This window comes from Nomia melanderi, chromosome 3 (assembly GCF_051020985.1).
Source record: "Nomia melanderi isolate GNS246 chromosome 3, iyNomMela1, whole genome shotgun sequence".
Taxonomy (NCBI): domain Eukaryota; kingdom Metazoa; phylum Arthropoda; class Insecta; order Hymenoptera; family Halictidae; genus Nomia; species Nomia melanderi.
In genome coordinates this window covers 17,154,490-17,178,609 of record NC_135001.1, presented here as the reverse complement: position 1 = coordinate 17,178,609, position 24,120 = coordinate 17,154,490, and the positions used below count along the sequence as shown (strand labels likewise).

The window sequence follows — 24,120 nt, the reverse complement described above, 5'->3', positions numbered from 1 at the left end:
ACTTCCATTATTTTCCTACGAATCACTACCATTCTGATTAATCCAAAACTTCCGAGCAGTAATGCATCAAACATCACTACCCTATTACTCGGAACATTTACACCAGGACATCCAACAGTTCGCACAAGCTCCTCGCGCGTGCAGAGCCTGCGAGAAGCATCCTAACAACATAATTCGTTCACATTAACCATTCTCGTCTGCGAATCGAACGAGGAGGAAGTTTCCCGTGCGATTTTTCCATATTCCCCCTCAAGTTGGCCAAACGATACCGAAAATATCGAGTCGAACGAGCGCGCGGTTCGAAGCGGCAAGGTCACGTATCGTAAAACCTTATTAAGCGTTAGTTTCTCCGTCGATGGTTGAACCCGTTCTCCGCGAGAGAGACGAGTCGAGTCGAACCGTCAACGTAGGCGGGCGGGATATATAGCCGACCGGCAGTATACCGGCACAGAGAGAGAGGTATACTGGTCGTGGGTCGTGGGTCGTGTGTCTATAGGGATTGCAGCGCCGCGGGCGCCGGCGCGAAACGTTCGCTCGCGAGACCACCTCCGCGTGGTGGGCTCGTGACGTCAGCTATCCTCAGTGTGCGGAGAGCGACCGCAGTGTACACCATCTCCACGTTTTGGCAAAGAAGGCAGAGGTCGTTACCGAGTGAACGAGTTTTCTCACGTCGTGTCACCCAGCTGGACAGACAGCACTGTTTATTGCGCGATCAACCCCCGGTCCGTCTATCGCGATTCCCGGGGTCTCATCAGTCGGATACTAAACTGGCAGTCCGTCTCGAACGCAACGTACACGAGCGTCACAGCCAGTCGGCTGTATCTCGAGCGTGCCGGGGACGATTCTGATCTCTTTACGCGAACGTAAAAGACAGCTTCCGTCGTTTCAACCGTCGATCGTTCCAGCAGAGTGTTCGGGTCCGCAGAGTTCCTCAATTAAACAAGGTGACGGATTCCCACCTTGATGAGTACGAAAACGTCGGCAGGGAGCACAGTCGGTAGCCACGCGGTCAACGCTCTCATCGGCGGTACCAGCATCTTCAACGGGGCTGACACCCAGCACGAGGCGCGTTTGATGCCCAGCTAGCGGACAGACGATCCTGAACGGACCGTACCGGTGTGTGGTGATAGTGCTGATCTATTGTTTGTTGTTGTTGTTGTTGTTATTCGTGTTCACCGACACACGTGTCCCACGGTGCCGCGAGTACACTGACTACGCGCGTACTCGCGAGATGAGATTATCCTCTTGAAAGGTAGATAGATGGAGTCGTCGCGACTATCAGCGTTCCCGGGATAGAAAGTTGTTCGTGGTGCGGTTTACACGATTTTCACCGGGGAACCGTTCTGCGTGGTCAGAAAGACGGTTTTACGACTTTGCGAGCTCGTCGGTGGAGTAGTCTCTGCGTGAGATTGTCGGCACGTGGATCCGCTATCCGGATCCGATCGTTTCTAGCTCACGTGGCCGTCCGAGTCCTATCGGCGGCGCGTTACTGGTGCCGGTCTCTCGCGACACTCACGGATCTTTCCCGATCGAGGGTGCGTCTTTATGCTTGTTGAATTTTTACCAATATTCCGGGTCGACCGCGCGTAATCGATGAGTGTTTCGAGTGAGTGAGAATCATCGCCGAGGAGTCACTGTAAACGACACTTCCGTCCTGCTGTTTTGGAGTCGTGACGCGCGTGTATCAGTTTGATGTCGCAGATAGGTGGAAAGGGATGACGGTGCATCATCGTTGTGCTGCGGACACTGTTGACGAAGACGACGAAGACTCGTGAACTGCGAAGACGACGATCATCTGCTACGGGAGGCGTGTACCGTTTCGCGGTCTTGTGATACTTCGTAGGGTTTTTTGAGGATCCGCAAGCACGCGGAACCAAGCAAGCAGCGTGGAGCGCTCGGCGATCGTGTGGCCGCGCGACGCGGACCTCTACACTTATCAACCAGGTACAGAATTATCTTCCGAGAGATTCATTCGTGATTTCCGCTGGTAGATACCTTGCGTTCTCTAAGAAACTTAGAACATGAGACACCTAACATTCTGGATGAAATACTTCCGATAAGTAAACACCGTTTCGCTGTTTCAACGCTTCGGATTGACGATGATATTTAAGAATTGTACTCTGTCGACTATCTTCGAAGAAACACCAGTCCTCTTTGTGTATAACTAAGGATGAAACGAATCGTTAAGGCTGTCTTCAACACTTTTGCGAGTACGAATTGAAACGTATAGTGCAAGATCGATGTAGCTTGTACCGAGCATGTTAGAACGATTTTCATATTCCACGATTCGTTCGGATTTTCTGTCTTCTGCCTTTGCAATAAGATCACGACGGGACCGCGGTCTCCAAAAAGACGGCAAAGAAGTTGTTGCGGTATGTCGTGCCATTCTTCAGTGACTAGAGCTGCGAGCCTTCGCCGCTTCGAGGGTGCATTCTTGCACCACCATTGCCTCTACCGAGCATATTCCAAGTGTGCTCAATAGGATTCATATCCGGTGACAAAAGGCGTGCTATTTATCCATGACGTCGCGTGTACCCATCGTTTTTCTACGAGCACACATCTCGTGAAAGTCGGGAAGGCAGTTTGCCGTACGGATATCGCAAGCACGTGACACTGGTCGCGATGCTTTTCGTGCTGTTATTCTGTCGTTCAATAATGGAATCTCTAAAAATAGATGCACTCTTTAAGTGTTTACCTCGTAACAGCCTTTGGAATTTCTTCTCCAACTTTCTCGACGTTAACGGGGCACGAGAATAATCCCTTAATATTTATAAACACAGTGCCATTCGGCGCAGCTTTGATATAATCTCGCTCACGCGAGTAAACGCTCGTCGGATTATGAAGATCGAGTGATTCTTCTTACCGATGGATTCTAACGAGATTCCGTTCACTCGATTCATCGCCGTAAAGACAAACTCCACAGTCTGGACAAACAATCGCGTCACCCGTGTACGACTGTTGTGGCATTTGGTATGTGAAAGGAGCCCGGAAAACACGCAACGATAACCGAGAGTTATCGCTGCTATTTTCAATTTTATGCTTTCTTTTATAATATCCAATTCTGTTTTCCGCTGTACTTACCGTTTTGCTTCCATAAAGATAAGTGCCGTTGCACGCATTTCCGTTTTAAAGTTTCCCCGTCGCGGAGAAATGTATTTCAATCTGACGATAGAGCAGATTGTTTCACGGGAAGCGGCAACAGTGGCGGTGGCGGCAGCCGGGCAGAAGGGGACACAAATGAATCGTGGAGAAAGACGATTAAATTTTTGCGTGCTCCGCCGGGGTCGTCCACGGGTCCCGGTGCCACTTGAGTTTTGGTTTTGGCAGCGCTTCCAAGAGTATTTCCTCCCTGTATTTGCAATCGAGCAGGTTACAGCCTGACCCGAATCCTTAAGCCAGACCATGGTCACGGGACGCCGCGACGAGCAGGCACGTAGTAACCTACACGCCAGGCTGTGCCAGGAGCGTTTTCCTACCTCGGCTCTTTATTCTTTTCTTTTCCCTTAACCCTTGTCTAAAACTTTTCCCCTAGAAGAGGATCCCCCTTCGCTCCGGGTCCTGCGAGGATACGCTCGATATGCGAATACGGAGGATCCGATATTATACCACCAGTCGAACAATGCTCCTTATCTGCGTCGGATGTCGGAAAGATCTTCCTCGAAACGACGTATCCGCTAGCCGAAATTTCCATGCCGAAAAGAAAAATACCTCCTCGTTTTCCTGTTACGAGAGAGCAGATGTTGAAGTAAAAAATATACTCGAGTAGTCGTCGATGTATACTATGGCGAGAAAAAGTGTTCGTCTCAAGGTTGTGGTAAAAGTAATCTAAATCGTAACGATTGAATTGTAACAGTGGATTCGATCACAAATTATCTAACCTTCGATCAGCAACATCCATAGTTCTTAACGCGAAATAACTAATCTGAAATTTTGGATCTTTGGAGAGAGACCTAGTTACTAATAACATTAACTTCCAATCGAATGAAGATCGTCGATCTTAAGCTGTATTCAGATTAGGTTCCGCCGAGTTATAAAAGTAATTCTTCGGTTGGCCGATTTCAACCTCGATATTTAATTTTCCGAAGAGGAATCTGTCCCGAGGAGATTCGATTCGGCTGACGTGCCGCGAAAGTATTCCATTTCCCGTTGTCCCGATAGCGAGATTTATTTACAGGCTCCTTTGTTCTGTTTTAACGTATTCCCGTATAACGCCCGGAGGGTTCCTTAGTATTCCGAACGCATTTCGGACGCGATGTTGGTAAAGAGTCGCACTTGTTGGCGTCCATGAACACGAGGACGTCGGACGTGGTGTGCAGAGAGAGGAATCGGTGTGCGGAGGTAGCAGGAGGCAGGGCCGAGGATCGCACTCGGAGGGACACTGGAAAGAGCGAAGCCAATGCACGGCGGTCAGCTCGGACGGTCCCCCGGGAGATTTCTGGACCGCAGTCCTAAATCAGGTTTCATTCCCTCGGCGAGTCTCCTCCGGCGCCTCAACCCCTCCGGCTCGTCGAACCTGCTCGCGATATAGCCGAACAAAGCGAACGGAACAGCTCGCAACAATTTCTTTTTTCTGCGCCCGGCAATTTTCTCCTACGTGCCGGATAGCATCGGGCGCAGAAGCGGAAAACAACCCGAAATAAGAAAATAGTCTAACAGCGTGAGATGCACGCGAGCGGCACGGCCGAGAGGGGGCCAAGCGAGCCGTGTAAATTCCCGTCGTTACGCTTTTCTAATACTTTTTTCCCCGAAATCGATAGGGTGAGATTGTCGCTGTAAGGGCGGAGGTGCGGTGCCTGTCGAAGTATCATATCGCGTGTGAACGTGCTAAGTCGAAGGTAACGAGTCGACGATAGGGGAAACAGGCCGAAGGGGACGATCGTTCGACCGAGAGATCTGCACTAGGCACATGCATTATCGTAAACGATATCGCCTTCAGCCAGACACTGGTTACACACATACACTTAGACGCTTTAACACGCCTCCCGGACAAGCGTCCGTGCGCCGCCGTTCGGTGTGTGCGGCAACGAGACGCGTTTAACGGAAGGATACCAGAGACGGAGTATACGAACAGATTTTGGCGATTCGTCGTCTGGTCCTCGGCAAACAACTCCGCTCGGCGCCTACCAGTCTTCGCCGTGACCCAGCGAGAGGCCACCGATCATCTACATATTTATAATTCCGCTATTGATACCTTTTATACGCGAACTTTTCCATAGATCCGCTCTTTGTAGCGTGCATATTTTAATATGCATACGTACTGCGCGGTACCAGCACCGATCCCGGTACCAGCGATAGTTCTTTCTCGGCGAGAGTGTTATACTAGGCGTGTCTTTTCGGCGAGAGGAAATTTTTCAGTTTGTTCCACGTAATTATTTCGTATACATTCATTGCGTGGGTGGCGGCGTTTTTATGTACTTTACTTTTTGCGTGTCGTAATTCTCAGACGATGATTGTCCTATGTTGGTTTTGGGTTTCCACGGGATAGAATTTTAGGATCGATGATGTGGATTGAAATTTAGTAGTTGGTATGAGTGTAACTTTATTTGGAAATGAAATAAATGATATATTAATATTAATGTTAAACATTTGTCGGTGAGAGAAAGAGATCGCGAAGAAGACGACAATGTAAGCGGTGTTTTGTAATTGGAAGCTAGATAGGCTATGGATCTATGTAAGAAATAAGTTGAAAACATACAGTAAAATTTGTTTATTTGAGAATTTGTCTTCGAAAAATTAAGCTCGAATGTCAAACGTGTATTCCATAGGTGAAAAGGAACGAATAGATGTAGCAGTGAATTATTTAATTGAAATTCTTTTCTTTGACAAGTTCACTTCGAACATGTTGTGTTGACACTTAACTAAACGCAAGAGTGCTTGGCAAACTTTCAAACTAGATTTCCTCGAAAATGAAGTTTCGAGCAGAAAAACTTTTTCCTCATTTCTGAATTTCTTTTGGAATTTCGTGTGGAATAACTTACTGTCGAAGTTATTCAAGTGCACGCATACTTCATAAAGTTTCAATCTTGATTTTCTTGTGAACGACGCTTGAAATGAAAAAGTTTTCTGTATATTTTCGACTTGCTTGTTTCTATTGAATGTCTCTCTTTCTGGATGAACTCTCGATTACAGGATATCTTGAATATCATCGAATATGTGAAAAAGGATAATCCAAAAGAAAAAAGAAAAATATAAAGAATACATACATCATTGCAATCAGTGTCTGTGGAAGAAAAGAGAATCTCTTGAAATTTTAGAAATAACGATATCCACAAGTTAATTAATTCGTTTGTTAACGTTATTTCTTCATGTTCAAAAGAGACCGTGGAAATGTTATTGCGTGTCCGGGAAGAACTTAAGAGATCCTTCTATCAGTGTGTCCGTTTTATTTAGAAATACCCATTCGAGTAATCAGGGCAATCTGATCGTAAACTCTTTTAATACTTCTGGGCTGTTTCCACTTTAAACTTCCGGTAATCTTCTCCAGAAGTTTCTCCGCGATTGTCAATGCTCGCTCTTATTTTCTTATTCAATCGGTAGCGCTACTTCTCAATTGTAATTAAATGAGTCCAATGCAAAAATTATTACTCAATTATAATCTCAGCATAATTACTCACTCTTATAACTGGCTTTAAAAGCTGTACATATACATTCAATGTCACTACGTTGAAAGGAGATTAAACAAATCCTAAAGATTACTATTTACTCATGTACCAATATTACATTTTTCTATAATCCAATTTTAACCGTTGTTACATATAATATTCAGTGCCACTAAGTTACTGAAAAATAAAACAAACTTCAAACTTAGAAATCCCCCTCTACAGTCCCACTAATATTACACTTCGCATTTCCTGCGGAGCAATCAAATGTCCAATGGTTTACGAACGTTGCTGCGCATGCATAATGAAACAATGCAGGAGCATCGCCACAAATTATAATTTAAACCACGCCGCGGAGAAAAAGACGAATTCACGGTAAAGAGACCGGCGGAGGGGCGGGGGGAGTGGTTTCCATAACTTGAGGAGAGTTAGCCTTCGTACCTGTCTTATCTCGACTCCTTTAGAAAATCTACGCACTGTGTCGCTCGCGCGCTCACCTTGGGTAAGCGTATATTTTAAAGCTCGCGTTAGCAGCCAGTGTCGCGTCTCTACCATTACAACTTGGACATTAAAGGAATGAATACCAGCGTTTTCTGTATGCCGTCGCTGTGTACGTAACGCGTCGGCAGCCGATACCTGTAATTCCCATAAACATGAATCAACCTCGACAATGGCCTGCCGGTAAACGTATCGACATTTCATACTTAAGGTTTTTCACGGTAGAAGATACGCTAGTTTTCTTCGTGATTCAACGATGGCATACTAAAACGGACAGTATCGGAGGAATGTAGATCTTTGAAAGAATAGTCCAGGAAACGGCAATTTAAGCTTTGAACGGAAACAGGTGATTTTAACATTTCTTTTTCGTATATATGTAATTGATAGGAAACAACGATTTCTTCAATTATAAACATGATTAAGCATTTAGAGTATTATGTGACATCCTAATTGTGTAACCTTGTTATTACTCAGAATTATAAAATGGTACGCTTTTTCAACATTGTCCGACTTCATGTTTAATGGAACGGACTTCGTGTCTCATCAGCTTGCATTTAGTGTGAAAAAATTAGAATAGGATAAATGAGAAATCTTCGTACTTAAAGAAAAATGGATCATTCTCAACGCAAAATAACAAAACTCGCATGTCATGTCGGGAATAATCTATTTTTATTTAAGTGTACACATGAATTGCTTATTTGTTGTATTCAAATCCCTTTTAACACTGAATACAAATTGATACGGTTTCGTAAATGAAATCAGAAGAGTTCTACCATCTTGTAATTTTATATAATAAAAAAATGCGAACATACAACTAAGACGTCGCTCAATATTACTTACAAAAATCTGATTTCCTTGTTAATTGTATAGACAAAAAAAAATATTAAAATTACCCATTTTCTTCAGGTTTCTAAAATAGTATATCCGTTTAAGCTCTCTCTCAGTTTTCTCTGCCTCTCGTTTAAAAGTTATACTAAAAATATTGTTTTCACTGGCGGAGGTATTCGAAGTGAATGTGCCAGTATAAAACTGAAAAAAATTGACGGCACGTGACATTAGAGTTCGGTATATTTATTTCCACGGCGAGTGCGCGATAAATAAATGGATAATCAATGTGTTTAGATTGACATATAGGGGAAGGTTGTCTGGTGCAGCAAGGTTGTTGACCTGATTCTAAAGCATATGGCTGATATTGGGTTAATACGGTGAAAGTCCTCGGAGAGAACTCCCTTCTGAATTGTGTTACCGGAACAGCGACGTCTGAACGTAACGCCTCGTTCCACTTAGCAGGCTGCGTTATTACAGCCAGTAGATACGATCAGCGTATAGCCAGACGTGACGTGTTGTTCGAGAAAGTCGCCGCATTATTTTCCTCAATTCCTACTTTTTGTAAACCAGCTCCATTGAAACGCGTATCGGCGACGCTTTGTGTGTTTTTACAATAGTCACACGTTCGAACGAAAGTGAAATACAATAATGCCATACGGTGACTTCAACGTTGATTCACGTAGATCGTTTAATAATATCCAATCGTTATTTTAATTATTGCTTATTTAAGATTTATGATTATTTTCCAAAAATAAGAATTACTCGATACTATTCCATTTTTATGCTTGAATTGTAATTGAAAGACGCGGAAGTATTTCTTAGATGGAAATCATTAAAGAACCTCGAGCAACCTTTCCCTTTCACACAAGCCCTTAATATATTTTACCACCAATGAGGAAAGTTATATGTTTATCGCAGTCACGCGCGGCAACTAATTTATGTCGGACTTCGGGCGGAGCTTTATTTCCCCGGCAACCTTGATTTAAAAGGCGACCAGATTAGCCTTCGTTATCGAAATGCTAAATTTAATGTCGTGACGTTTCTCTGAAAATCAGTACGGCTCTATTACATTGCTTTCGAGAGTTACAATTGTTTTCATTGGACCGTTAAGTCTTCGTGTTCTTCGCGCGCGACGACCGATCTAATTGAATATCTGCCGAGAAACATCCACCGGGCACGAGGTTAGACGAAGGTCATTTCGATAATTCGTATAAAAATCATTTGAATAGATCCCCCTTTTCTCTTTTCCTCGCGTATCCTTTCAGATGGTATTTACCGGCTGAATGGGGGAGCTCACCCGGCAAGAATTATATTTTGTTTTTCGCGTGACGATATTGCATATCACGGAGAGATGTTTCAAGGAGGGGGCCGGAGAAAGGAGAAAGGAGGCGGAGGCGATGGAAAATGCAAAGAGGGGGAAAGAAGGGTGCGAAACTTTCAACCACGCAGACAGAACTGCGAGAGCTCACGCTCTCTCACATCAAAAGCAATTTATACGATTATATGCATGGCGCCTGCAATGCACCTTAATCAAATAAGCCGTGCTATGTCGACGACGCTGGAAAACGGCAAGAGACATTGGAGACGCTTTGAATTGTCGTACTTTCAAACGCACGAACTGGAAAATTTTCTCTTGCTTGATCCAACGTCATGCATATATAACGAGACAAACAGATTGCGTCGTTCGCCGGCGTCGCGGAAAGAATAAAGATCTTCGATCTGCAATTTTCCCTGGGACACCGTGATTATTAAACGAACAGGTTCCCTGAAGAACAAGCCGTGCGTGTCCGCTTTCCACGAGATGCTTGTGAATAAAGGAATTTATTTTCCATATTCCGTATCACGAGAGACAACTATCCTCACGATATTATAGCAAATGTATTATATAATTATGAATTCTTATTAACCCTTTCCGGACGAATGTTCACATTTTGAGATCAAAATTTTCATATTTGGGACACCAAGTCGCAAACAAATGGTTTAATTACTTAAACAGTAAGAAATAGGGACGTTTCCACTTATTCTATTGTTTAAGCAAGCCGTGTATAATTTAACCTCATTTGCTGAAGATTTTTGTATGTCTCAAAGAATCCTGGTCCGCGAAGGGTTAATCCTTTATTTATGCATGCAATATTGAAGTTTGAAGATACAAGAAATTATTCCAGAAATTATCAACTATTAAATAACGAGATTATTTAATTTTAGTCTCGACAGGCTCAAAGGAGTTTAAATGTAACTACAATTTTTAAATTCGAAAACTGATACTATAGTTCATTTCTGACTTCAAAACTTTTAAATTTAATTCACGATGCTTGCACCGTTTATTACTATGGGAATTCAATAAACATCACCAGGAACAACCAACACTGATGACACAATCGAGTTAAATCTTAAACCCATTTGCATTAGTAGCGTATATACATGCTAAAATTTCCTAGTGACTATCACCTTTTTCATACTTCCTCATGATACAAATGGGTTAACGCCAAGAAATATATTATTACGTATATTCCATTCGTCCTCGGATAAATGATCACCTGCGTCGTATCACAAGTCATCACGTGCTCTATACGAGTCCTCGCCCGTTATTTTCCCGGATTCGAGAGGGACGAGTATGTAAATGCGCGGCAATATTTATTACGAGCGTAGCGCCGGCATAAAAAGCGGTTGATAATAGAAGAAAGTTTCACACGGTGCAATCCTTCAGCTGTTTATGTCAGATTCGTTTACGCCGGTCGGGAAAATGTTTTCAAATACCACAACTTGGAATAGGCTAGCAGCACCGGTAGAAACTGGTGCCAAAATCTCAAGAGAAACGCGGCCGCGCACTCGTCGACGCTTGGCTGCGGCGTATCCTGTTTTTCCGACCACCCCGCGGCACCCTTCGCTTTGTTATGTTAATTGTTTGAAACTCGGGGCATCATAGCTACGTTTATTTTCCATTCTCGTCGCGTTCCCCGGCCGCATCGTTCCGCGCGCGGCCATAGCTTTCGAACACAGGCCCGTGTTCAAAGTTCGTCTGTAACCCTGAATCTCATTGAATCCGCAGCCGCGCGCGCGCGCGCGCGCACGCCGTGGTTGCTCGAGAAAAAGGATCCAACGATAATCGAACGTTATTTCCCTGGGTAGATGATTCCCGTTCACCGGTAGACGTTCGATATTACTTGGCAGAGAGTAATACTCTCATCGGAGATATTTTTGCACGGTCCACGGTGCCTTTGGTGGCTGCGACGAAACAAGAGGATGCTCGGGAAGATAGCTTCCTTTGAAAACACGAGAAAGGAACTGGCAGCTGTACTAATCGATGAAAGGGATCCCACACCCGCGACTGTAATTAAAATATCGTACACTTTGTATACAGAACGGCACGGACGGGAACAAAGGGGTGCGGGGGAGTCTTCAGGCAGGACGTCCGCGGCCCTTCGATGCTACGTTCTTTCTTTCACCTTTCCATCGACTGACTTTCTACTCGGCTCTGCCCGTTCCTCCCAGCGAGACCAATGTTTGCGACAGCTGTTAGGTTAGTTTAACCCTCGTCGTACCTACCGAACAGCGACTGTGCAAACGATCAGCACTGATGACACACCAGAGATAAATCTTTAATGCTGCTTAACACTTTGTTGACCGGCAATTTTACGCCGAAGCTATCCCATGTCCACCGGTTATCATTCCGTAATTAACGCTAGGTTTACGGAACGCGTCAGTTGGACGCATACTGAATTTTATAAATGTTTTTGGTAAGCATTCGCGTTGATTTTATTTGATGGAATTACGCGAATGTGTCGCCGAATTGTTTACTCTTAAGATTTCAAGAGGAACAATGGCATAAAGTGTACAATGAATGTTCGTAAACCTGGTATTAAATATGAAAGTGAAACAATCTAAATAAACTTCAATATACTTTATTTATACACAATGAATTGCATTTGAAAAATTGGAGATACACTCTACTACCCACAATGAAATAAAATTAAAAAATAAATCAACTCTTTCAGTTTCCATCAATTGACTTTTTTACAAGCAACTGTTCGAATAAATTCTACTCCCCAACCAAGTATTTAATTTGTTCTATACAATCAACGGTCGTCGTTGATAATTTCGCGTTGAAGATGCAGTTTGATGTTTACTAGTCACGGACACTGCACTAGCATATTTTCGGACGAGCGCGCATCCCAACTACTCACCCCCTGACTATTCCTGGGCATATCCAGGCATAGTGGTGGCGACGGCAACACCTCGTATATTTTAATGCCAGCCACGTCGGAATGCAGTCAAAACTGTTATTACAGTTTTAATTAAACGAAAATTATATCATTTCATACATTTTTGATGCGAGTCTGAGCGCGCTGGAGCATGCTGACGTATTCAGGCTAGCCTGCACCCGGCACAGTATAGCGCACCGTTACCTCCCCCTCCCCCTGCGTTTTCTGTTTCGAATATTATACAACGGGCGTCCCTCCGGGGACTTCAGCCACTAACTTTCCCAACTACCCTACAAGTTTCGTGCTCCCGGCATTTTTCCCTTCTCTACTCGAAGGATCGTGTTTAATCGCAGCGCACGGAATGCACGTTCCATCTCCTCGCTTGAAATTTACATCTGCGCGCGTAAATGATACCGCCGAGAGCCGAGAAGCCGATGAATTTTTGACTGTTACACATCACGTTCCCCGTAGACGTTTGATAAATACAAGCGCAGATAAAATGCTTCGAACGATGGTATATTTATGTGTACCGTCGAATGTACCGCGTTTACCATCGTTACGGCGCATTTAAATCTTTACCGAATGTTATCTGTATTCTGGGAGTGTTTGTTGCTTTTATCAGTCGTATACGTACATGTATTGTACTGATAGGAGAAATTTTATGTAAATATGTATTCACTATGTATTGCAAATTATAGTTTTACTAATAATAAGTCACAGGAATGACGTTAGCATTATATGTGTTGTAATGTTAGGTTAAGATAGTGGTCTTTAAGCTGTGGGATGCGACCCAAGATACGGTCGTTTTCTGTCTTTATTTGGTCACGAACAATTTTAATGACAACAATTATTATTTATAACATACCTTTCACATTATATTTTACATTAAATATCTCGGCGGAACAATAGAAAATAATTCCTATATAATATATTTGTCGTCTGTTTTAGATATTGAACCAAAGATTTTTCTAAAAAATTACACGTTTATCGTTAGTATTAATAAAATCGAAAAATGTAGTTTTAAATATTGTTCAGTATAATGAACAACAAATATTAAGAAATTACACTTGCTATTCCATTAAATTCGCCTTCAGTTACAAAACCTAATTGTGTATCTGTATTTAGGTCGTAGCACAAAAATGTCGAATGAAATAACCGCAAATTGGCATGTAACGTTTCAAACACCGTGTTCACGAAGGAACTGGACTATGTAAAAATTACACGTGCTGACGTACGACGTACTTTCTCTAATAGTATTCACTGCTAATCTTTCCGTTGTGGAAACGTTGGTTCCTTGCAGAGAAATGAGCCCCACTTCTGGCAATCTCTATTATCTAAGTGATGTCCGAGTACACACAAGACAAGGAAACTTCGATAAACGAAAATGAAAATGAAAATTTCTAGCGCAATGCGAAACTTAATACTCACTGTTAGAAAATTTAAAGTCCTGAATGTACAGACCAATTACTTTAACAAAATATGTCAAGATCAAGGTCATACGTTACTCTTCAAATAAGTACGAAAACTTCCCATTCCCAGACATATTTCTGCGAATATCTGGAAAACTAATGGCGAGCGGTGGCAACATGTATAGGGAAAAGTTGTTCAGAACGATAACATTGCCAACATACTTCAAGGTCGTCCGAATCGGCGAGGAACCAGTGTTGTAAATAATCACCGTTAGGTGACACCCTGTATATTCAGTACAAGCAGCGAAAGGGTTAGTACGAAGACTGGCTGTCGTCTTGATCATAAATCGTGATCTAGATAGAATTCAGAACGAGTAAGGGTTGAAGTACACGAACGTTTTCCACGGTGCGTGTCGCCGGCTGCGTGTAAAACATTCGAATGAGTTCAATGCATTTGAATTGATTTGACTACACGAGCGTTTTGCATGGCCGCGGGCCTGTGAAAGCCACACGCATATCACCGACGCAGGAAGACATAAAAAATGCAACTCATTGATCACTACATATTGATTATATAATAGCGTTTATAACGTGCAGCATACCGTATATTGCATACCGATGTTCCATTCACGCGACTAACACATAAATACCAAATCATAAAAGCGGCCGGGAGGTCCGTGTGTTGGTTATGTATGCGCGGCATGAAAAATGCAACGTGCAACACGCTAACGTATTTGATGCCTGAAGAGGACATAATGCGTGTTGTGTCGCGGCAATCATAAACGCGATATCGTTTATGTGAATGAAGCGGCGAATTAAGGATTGCTCCTGAAAGTGGTACTCGATAAGCAGATAAATTATATCTGAAATCAGACCGTCAATCTGTATTCAATGACACGATTAACTCTTTGCACTGTGAATTCTTTTTATATTCTTTTCCCGGTAACTTTGTATTATTTTCATTTTATTCGCCGTATACTTGAAAGAATAGTTGGTTGATAGCGAGTATAGACGATATTTTTTATTATGTTGCGTCCTGAAGTATTCGTTAGCGAAATTACTTTAATAAACAATATATATCGCAACAGTATCAATATTTAAAACAATATACACATGATACGCATGATAATATAAGTATAATAATAATTTAAAAATCTCCAGTGGGATTCCGCGTAGAAGCACCTGCAAATAAAACGAACGCACAGTGGACGAGACTATAGCTTCGCTGATCGAAAGTCTAATATTCGAATAAATGAACATACGATGATTTTCTATTAATAATGAAATGTTCTTGTTCAATTTCTTAATGAATGGTAAAAAATAATGCTTTAAATATCTCTGTAAAGTTTTACCTAACCTGTCCGTTGTATTCTGCTTCCTCCATATAATTTTTTAAAACCCTATACAGAACTGTGATCGATCTATTTCGTTATTAATAATTTATTGAAAATAAGACGAAATTCTGGTTTTCTTCTGTGTCAACGTGTATTCTCAGGTATAGTCATTGATAACAGAGGAATAACATGTCATTTCTATTCAAACAAACCGAGTAAAATTCATGTTTGTTAAATTCCATTTGAAGTCTTCACCACGAGTCTGGCACGATATTGTAGGGCAAGAGGTTACGATGGCTCATCGAAATGAGATTTACCCCACAATATCGGTATACCTTCAACCACTTCGTACGTAATACGAGATACGAGGAATGTTCTCGGCAGTGAATGCGTAGTCAGTGATGATTCGATTAATTTAAAATTTAGGAGCGAGCGCAGTCGCGCTCGTCCCGCCTCGAAAATTTAATAACGTTAAGGCCACCTACGCATCCGCGCAGTATATTATACCCGTAATGGTGGCGAGAGATCTTTCATCTTTAAATGGCCACGCTCCGATATGTCTTCACACATATAGGAACCTCCTGGACGCGGTATGCGAAGTGCGGCCGGTATTTATGTTGCAGCGATAAATTCAGCCGCGCGTCTCAAAATGGGGTTAGAAATACGCGGGCCAGCGTTCTCATGCATACCATATCCTTTTTTCACGTACCGGCAAGTATGCGAGATGATTTTCTGTCGGGCAGGCATGATTCCGACTCTTTGTGCCGCCGATATTAACCCCTTGCCCCGTAATATCGTGTCACACGCGCGATGAAAATGTTAAACTGAACTCGACAAATCTAAATTTTATTTACCTTCCTCGAATACAAATTAAATACTACTTTCTTATTACCAGTCGCTAACTTGCAGAGTAAACGTAGGTATAAAATAAGCTCATACACTTTTCTTTTTCTTCTGAATTATTAACCTTTAACCCGTTAATTGTGGAATTTAGTTTGAAAAATCTCTCACTGTGCGCGCAATAAAATCAAACATTGAAGTGCGCACGTTGTCAAACGCAGAGCAAATGCACGTAAGATATATTCTAAGAACTAAAGCAAATCGGAGAAAAATTACATGTCTATCTGAAAACATAAATAATTCATCGTTGAAGGAATTAGTACTTTGAATTTTAAGATGACGTGTATACTCGTCAAACACGGTTAACTGGACAAGTACGGACGTGCGTCCCACAGACTTCTATATAAAATATCGTGAATTTTAAGACCTATCGTTATGCAAAGATATTTAAATAAATAAAAATAAACAAATACAATCAATTCTTATATTGTTGCTGCAAACGAAAATATTTAACATTAATCGGTAATTTTCAGACTTCTATACTCAAAGGTTAAATTCACATCCACGGATAAAGGTTAACGATAAAGTGGTTTTATCAAGGTGTAGTTGCGAAGGAAATCACAGGACAAAGGGTTAACGGTCGTAGATTCGGGAAGTCATTGAATTTCCCTTGCGTTATTTATACAGGACGCACAAAACTTGGGCAAACTATCCTGCTGAAATCTCCGGGGAATAGAGGCCGAATGCGTGCTCAGTATTTTACAGTTCACTGGAGCCCTTTATATGATAAATGTAGTACTGCAGCTGAGTCCTTGTAGGGGCGCGGCGTGTGTGTTTCCTCGCATTTTTTTCTAGTCGAATTTTTACCGGAGCTTTTATTTAAAAAAACTAGTCCCCTGAAAAATTATCTCTCCCCCAGGAACCTGTCAGACGAAATGAAAGATATAAAGAGTAATACGTTCTGCGTCAGGAATCGTGTAGTTCGTTTTAGACATAACGCGCACGTACTCGTGGACATTTGTCAAAGTTTGTAACACCGTTTTGATCAGGCGACACGCTTCCGGACATTAGCCGAGTGTATTTGTTAAAGGATCATTGACATAAGAATTTCTTTCTTTCATATGGGTAATACGTTGAGATGTTATTAGAAAATAATTTTAAATAATTTCTCAATAAGCTGTTTTGTTCAATGATTTCTACTGAAACTCTGAACTTCTCATATTTATCATTTATGTATTCATGCTAATCTGCCACAAAATATTAGGTCGTCCCATAAGTTCGTGGCGTTTATTTTTTTGTCGTGTAAAATAATATTTTATTAAATATACCATTTTTATAACTTCACGACCTGCCGCTCTCGAATACGTTTTACCGACTAAATTGAAGCATAAAGGTTCAGTCACCTAAGTGCTCGTATCGCTCTGTAATAGAAATCTTATAATAGGAAAGGTAATTAAATCTTGCACACTGTACATAATATTTTCTATATTTTATTTTATAATAAAAGATACTTCTTCTCTTTCATCTATTCCTCTTGTATGGCATTAGGGTAAGTCGGTGAGAGATAGCTAAGTTTTTTAAAAAGAACATTTACATTATAAATATCATTTATACCTAACAAAACAAACTATATTTATGCACGTAAATACATATAAGAGGAATAGTTAAATAAACATCTGTGCAAGATTCGATATACACTTAAATCTCGATTTACACGGAATTTGGACTGCACGATTTCGGTTTAACACGGTTGAAGAAGAGCGGAAGAACTTCCATTTACACGGTACTTGAACTTCCCTTTAACACGGTCAGGCCAGACAAATGGAAAAATTACATTAATTCTTTTTTGTAATACTACAACCATCAAGTAGTCATTAAAAGAACAGACTCTTTTAAAAAAATCTTTAGCAAAAAGGAAGCTAAAAACAGAAAACAGATAGAAAGGAAAAAAATTGAGTGAAGATGTATATAAAGGAAATCTTCATACAACAAAAAGAGCGGTATTGGGTCTTTCTGGTATTATATTTTATAGTGAAAATAAATAATACTGTTTCTATGAATTTGTTAAATTTGTTAGATGTGTATTTCTTTTTAATGTGATTCGTGGACTCGAATTTCACGATTTCAATTTACTCGGCATCGTTGGGGAGTAAATCTACCGTGTAAATCGAGGGTTAGGTGTACCACTAAAAACAGTTGAAAATTCACATATTTGACAATTTAAATGACATCGAGCTATTTCGCCCGGAATTACCCTATATAGTGTTACGCGTTTAAAAAATAATTGAAACCGGGATTAGGAGAGAGAAATTAAACGCGAAAGAAAACAGGTTTACACATTCTACATTGTATGCAGAAAGTACGTCTTAAAGTAGAAGCATAACAATGCAGCGCAGGCAACGATACAAAAATAAAGGAGATTTATGTTAACGATTGTTCCAACTGATTTACTTGCTCGGTTATAGTCATTTTAATGTTCTTATTTTAATGTGAGACACTAAAGTAGAACTGGCTTCATTTACCCATTTAAGGATTCCTGCTTTGAATATGCTGTCATTGTCTTTCTGTAAACGTTTTTATAGCGGTCCGTGAAGCATTTTAAAACATTATCTTGAATTATCACAAGTTTGTGTCAGTATTTATCCGGTATCGTAACTGCAAAGCAGTTTACTGAAACATCGAAATATTTTAGACGTTCTTCTAATTTGTGTGATAAGCATTAGCAATTCGGTGATACAATCTGGAAAGAGCTTACCATATATGAAAATGTAATTCAAAAATATGTGATGGGGACATAAAATTTTAAGTTGATTCATGAAACTCTATTTGGAATACAACATTTTCTTGTTACTTAGTTCCATCAAATACAATTAAAATTGATTAATTCATTTTCCTGAATACTTAGAAATGGAAACTATAATAACAATATTTCATGCTTACAGTCCATATTTTATGCAACCTTACACTTCAGAAGTTGGTCTCACTGTCTTCCATGTATAGAGAATAATTTTCAAAATATCTAGCCAAACATGATTCTCATCTCCAACATTGGAAATCATACACTTAATTCAGTCGTACCTAAATCAGCTATCGCACATTTTTGCTACACTCACCACTTCATCTCAAGCCACAGACACAGTTCGCCTCGTTCCATCTGGAACTCGTTCTGTCGCCTATCCGGGTTGATGGGCAAGGTGGAACGTCCATTCGCCGCGTTCGGCCCGATTGTTACCTCGGCTCAGTTTCATTCTACAACTCAACCAGTAACAAAGACATGCCGAAGCTGAATCGCCATAAGAATCGGGCGGAGTGCGACGAGTGGATGTCTCTTCTTGCCTCCGAACCCGAATAGCCGACGGAGCGGGTTCCAGATGGGAAGAGATTAACTGTATACCCCGTTGCAAGTAGACATTACGATCAACCAAGTCACCAATTGTACTTAACACAACGTATTAAATAAACTTCCAAACTTTCAACGCAAGAATATACTACTCTATACTATCGCAGGTACGAAAGACACCTTTGAACCAGTAGCCTTCAACAAAGAGACACGTGCATACTGCGTTATTTCCAGGGCATCAGCGATGGTTCCACCCATTTCATCAGCTACGAAAAGTAGACCCGCGTGCCGTTTACCAAAATACGCGAGGCTCAGGTGCGTTCATCCCAGCTCGTCTCGTTAATTCGGATCGTGGCTTCTTGAACGAAATTGTGCCTTAATTTGAAAGCCCCGTAACGCGGGCGCAGAAGCTGGTAAGGCGTGGTGTTCGGTCAGTCGGCTTCCCTAGTCTTCCATGGAAAGGTTAGGCTCTCGCCCCCTTTTCCTCCCCATTTCCCCTCTCTCTCGCTCTTCCCCCTGTCTCTGTCCCTCTCGTTGGTCTCCTTCTTTCGAACAGGAGCAAGCAGCTCGCTACTCCTTTGGCCTTTCCTGTAAAGGGTGACCGCAGGATCTCGGGCCTTCGCTATCGAGGTTGCTCGGCTCCGCCTGTATGGGAGGTTTAGTCGAGTAAAGGAAGGCACACGGGCCTGGCCCATAGCCCCGGTGTTAGGTTATGGGCTCTACGGCTAACACCGAAGATGTCAGCACGGCATAATATTATCCTGGATGACCTGCAGCTCGGAGTTTACTCGGACATACGTAAGCCCGCGGTTTGCTAATACCGGCGCTACTTCGTCCCGGAAATTGCTCATCCGACTGACTCCTCGATACTCGAGCTACGTGGCTACAATCGGTTTTAGCCGATTGTACGCGCTGGATGAGCATCGTACTGCGAAGTGATGAGAACAAATAAATGTAATGAGGTCGGCCGTGTTCGTCTGCGTAAGATAACTCGCGATGCTCTGTGATCTTCGGTATGGGTGCTCTGAGCGATGCTTAATCCTCGTTTCCGTTGGTAGAATTGTTCTACTCGTACGTCATCTTCTGTAATCGTACTGAAATTCAGAGGAAATTAACGAGATTGTGATAATGTAAAACCGTGTTGCAGTATACGAAGATATGGAAAATGTATTTAGAAGTTGTTCTAAGAGGAAGAGTTGATAAAAAATTTGAGTCATTTATTTATGCTCGAGGGTTTATCGGCGAAAAATATATTAGGTGGGTACATCGATTGATCCTGCTTTCGTGGGATCGGAAATTCAGGTGTATCGAGCGCGAGAGAAAAGAACAAAGGAAAAGAAGGAGGAGCGAAGGGAGAATGAAACGGAACGAAAAATGTATGTTTAATTATTCATGAATTTTTCTATTCAAATCTTAAGCTTCCTCCCATCATTTCGTCGATTCAGTTTCGCTTATTCAGAGACCGTGAAATGTATGCGCTAACGAACTTACGTGACACAATGAAACGACAATCGCGGCCCGCGATTCGAGATTAACCGGGTTAAATCGTTCCACGTAAAGAGGAAAAAGTGTCAACGGAACTAAAGCGTCGGTTTCTAAAATACGAACACGGCCCGCTCAGCCTCGGTGAACCAGATTCGCGGATAGAACATCTCCGGCCGTTCAGCTCAATCCCCGATTTATTCGACCTAGTGCCGCAACGGGGTAAACTGTTGAAACGACCGAACTCTTCCCCGATTATTTCATATCAAGCGTAAAGTACGTGTCGATTGAATGTAATGCGCTCGCGCGGCGAGAGTGGAGTTTGGCACGGCGAGGAACACGTAAGACGCCGGGGATAAAACCGCAGGGATTATCGGAAAGCGAGAATGCGGGTCTTGTTTTGAAGCAACATGTCGGGGCGCAGCGGTGCGCGAGGCGTATTATCTCACCTACGGTTCAATAGGCTGGACCGAAACAAAAGGGACCGCCGAGCAAAATAATACCAACGTTTAGGAACCAGGAACCAACTGAGAAAAAGGGGATCTGAATGTGGCGCATACGTGTGCGGGCGAGCGTGTGTAGGTGGTTCTAGGCGTCCGGACGCGTGTTGGTAAGCTCCGGCTCGTGTGAGTGGAAAATGAGGAGGACTACGTGCGGGTTGTACCCACGAGGAGTGGAAACAATGGAGGAAATAAAATAAAGCTTTGGACGGGGATAGAGAAGAATCGCGTGCGAGAAAGAAGGAGGGAAAGGCCGAGAGATAGAGTGGGAAAGGGCGAGGCGGGGCCAGAGACAGGGAGAGAGTCCAGGGTAGAGAGCACTTTTATTCGAGATAAAACGAGAAGGAAAGGTAGGTAGATTCGCAAGGATAAAAGGGGAAAAAATGAAACGTGCTCGTTCATTTCGGCCGTTTCTTTCTCGCCGCCGCGAGAATTGTATTTATGTTAATAGAGGAAATATGTAATAATGCCGTTTGTGTGATAACTCTGTATCGGCTCGCGAGCGGGCGTCGCGGAGCGGAGCGGAGTTTTTCGTGCGGAGAAGAAAGCGCACGGTCGGCTGATTTGCCGGATGCGGATTGTTATTTAAAAAAAGGCCGGTCGCTCACGAATCCGACGGTAAGCGACTGGAAGCGGCGAACGGGGTTCACGTGCCGCATAGCTTCGCTTTCAATTCCACTTTCAAACTTTTCCACCTACAGCCGTCGCTTTCGAATAAACGGTATCAGACCGCCTATTTGTTCCCCCGGCAAAACACGACATTCGTGCGGAACGTTTTAATGTGGTAAAAAGATATTCCTGGACACGCATGCCTTTGACTTCATTATTCGGAATGACGTCGCGCTCCCTACGTAACGCCGCGCGAATTAGCAACGCGTTATTTCAAATGGTATTCGTCTGCCTCTTTGCGATTGTACGATTATCTTGATTCCGCGGAAAGTAAATACCGTTTCGCTACGTCGGCCCGCGATAATTTCTTCGTTTGCTCGCGGATTCTACTGGAAATTAGGGTTGCATTAGGTTCGCCGGGAAGTCTTGTCGTTTCACTTTTCAATGTGGCGATTATATTATAATGTAAGAAATGTTGCAAATTGACAAACTGAAAAACGGTCGAATGTTTTCGAGTAGAACGCGCAACGCACGGTTCGGTAGAGATTAGTTTAATGTAGTGAAATTGATGCTTTGGACTTTATTTAAACATGCGATGGGAGGTTTAGGTTAATTTAATATAATCTGTTAGATTAATGCAAGAAGATTTCAAGCTTATTTAACATATTAAAATTTGTTATGAAACGGTAAAATACCTTTAACGCGTTAAGCGCCGCGTCAGTCACCGATGACCGACGTTTCTGAATTACATGAAAACAATCGTGCCTGCAAGATAACCAATGTCCAATGAAAATGTTTAATAGCGTAACTAAGCTGATAATAGTGTGATGCAAGGATTGTAAAGCCAAATAATTAATAATTGTTCCGGCTATTTTTTGTTACAAAAGAATAACTCTACGGAAAAGTGATCAAGATTTTCATGGTGTTTAACTTGTTAATCAAGAAGATCTCATTATTGCATATCTCTTGCTGAATGTCGAACAATTATACACCACTAGTTGAGACTAGTTTCTCGATAATAACTCACTGTTTATATTAGGTCTACCGGTAAGTTCTGTTCGACGTCACCTCAAATTTCCAAAGATGAGTCGTTCTGCAGAAATGGGATCCACAAATTATCTTCACGCTGGGAAAGGGTCATTAGTAAGGATGGAAACTATATTGTTCAGTAAATATTAATAAATAAATGGGAAATGTATTATTTTCTTTTAATTCAAGAACGGACAGAACTTTCCGGTAGACCTAATATATAGCAGAACTTCTTTATGTATCAACCTAATACATAGTATGAACTACAACTGGTGGTATAATTGAGAAGGGAGTGACATTAAATGGAAAAATAATTTTTTTACGGAAATCCAGGCTGAAAACTTGTGTCGAGTGTACACAAGTACACTTGTGCCGATAGTGTGACCGACAGGAAGTATATTCCACATAAAAAAAATTAATCAAGTGTCTAAAATAACATTTTTTCCCGTTGGTACGTCGTTTTCGACAGAATGCATTTCGAAAATTTATCGAGGCCGCCTGCATTTGGCTGAACGTAAAATTGTATTTTACATGTTTTACTTATTTTAGCATGTGGACTTACCACCTGTCAGTTGTAACATCTGCATTTAGTTAGGTACACGTGAGCTTGACAAATATACACGCATGACGTTTTTAAAAACGTGGTTTGAAATAAAACAAAATGTTGCTGTATGTTTCCGACGTATTTTTCCATAAAACATCACACGATTCCTACTGGAACCGCTGGTTACCAAATATTTCCTACAATTTTTTTAGAATACAGAAAATTTTTAAATATATATATTATATTTGATTATATTTATGTAAACCGCGTTAAAAATATTTTCAACTTACCATCCTTACGCTTCTGTAATCTGTTCACTTTGAATGCATATACGAGGTTACATTTTTCCGAGCCTCCGATAGAACAAAGCATTCGAATTTCCATACGAAGTTTTTGAAGGGAAGCTGAAATAAGTAGTAAAGAATATATAGAACTGAACAGGGCCGATGACCCCAGCTACCCATAAGCCCTCCTCTTCCTCCCATGCTCGTATCAGCAGCATAACCAGCCTTGACTCCGATCAATCTGGCGTCTGTTCGGGTATCGTCCTTCGGGCTCGCAGTGTACAATCCTGTATAGGACCAGAGCATGGTCTACTCGTATATCAACGTGTCTTGTCTTACCACCACGACGGTTGCTTGTCAAAATCGGTAATCTGCGAGCATCAGTCGTGTCTGTGTAACGAGAAGTTGACATGAATCATTGAGATCGGTAAATCCTGAGGACGTGCGTAGAATTATCCTCAGGACCTCGCCATGTTTATAGCTTCTCTGTTTGTGGGATGATCTACTACATTTAATTATTACACTTTAAACAGTTTAGACAGAGTACATACACGTTGATTTATGTAAACTCACGTATAAATTCAATATTACCACATCTATATAAAAACGGAGAAAGAGAGAA

The 24,120-nt window shown here is 41.9% G+C and overlaps 1 protein-coding gene across 2 annotated transcripts in view; it reads left to right on the top strand.

The window, feature by feature from the left end:
* Nucleotides 1-595: 595 nt before the first annotated feature.
* bru3 (CUGBP Elav-like family member bruno 3) overlaps nucleotides 596-24,120 on the top strand; it is a 975,444-nt gene continuing 951,919 nt past the window's right edge. For both annotated transcript variants that reach the window (XM_031982254.2, XM_031982259.2), the window contains exon 1: nucleotides 596-1,944. The gene's annotated coding sequence lies outside the window, so the exon portion shown is untranslated. The remainder of the gene's footprint in view (nucleotides 1,945-24,120) is intronic.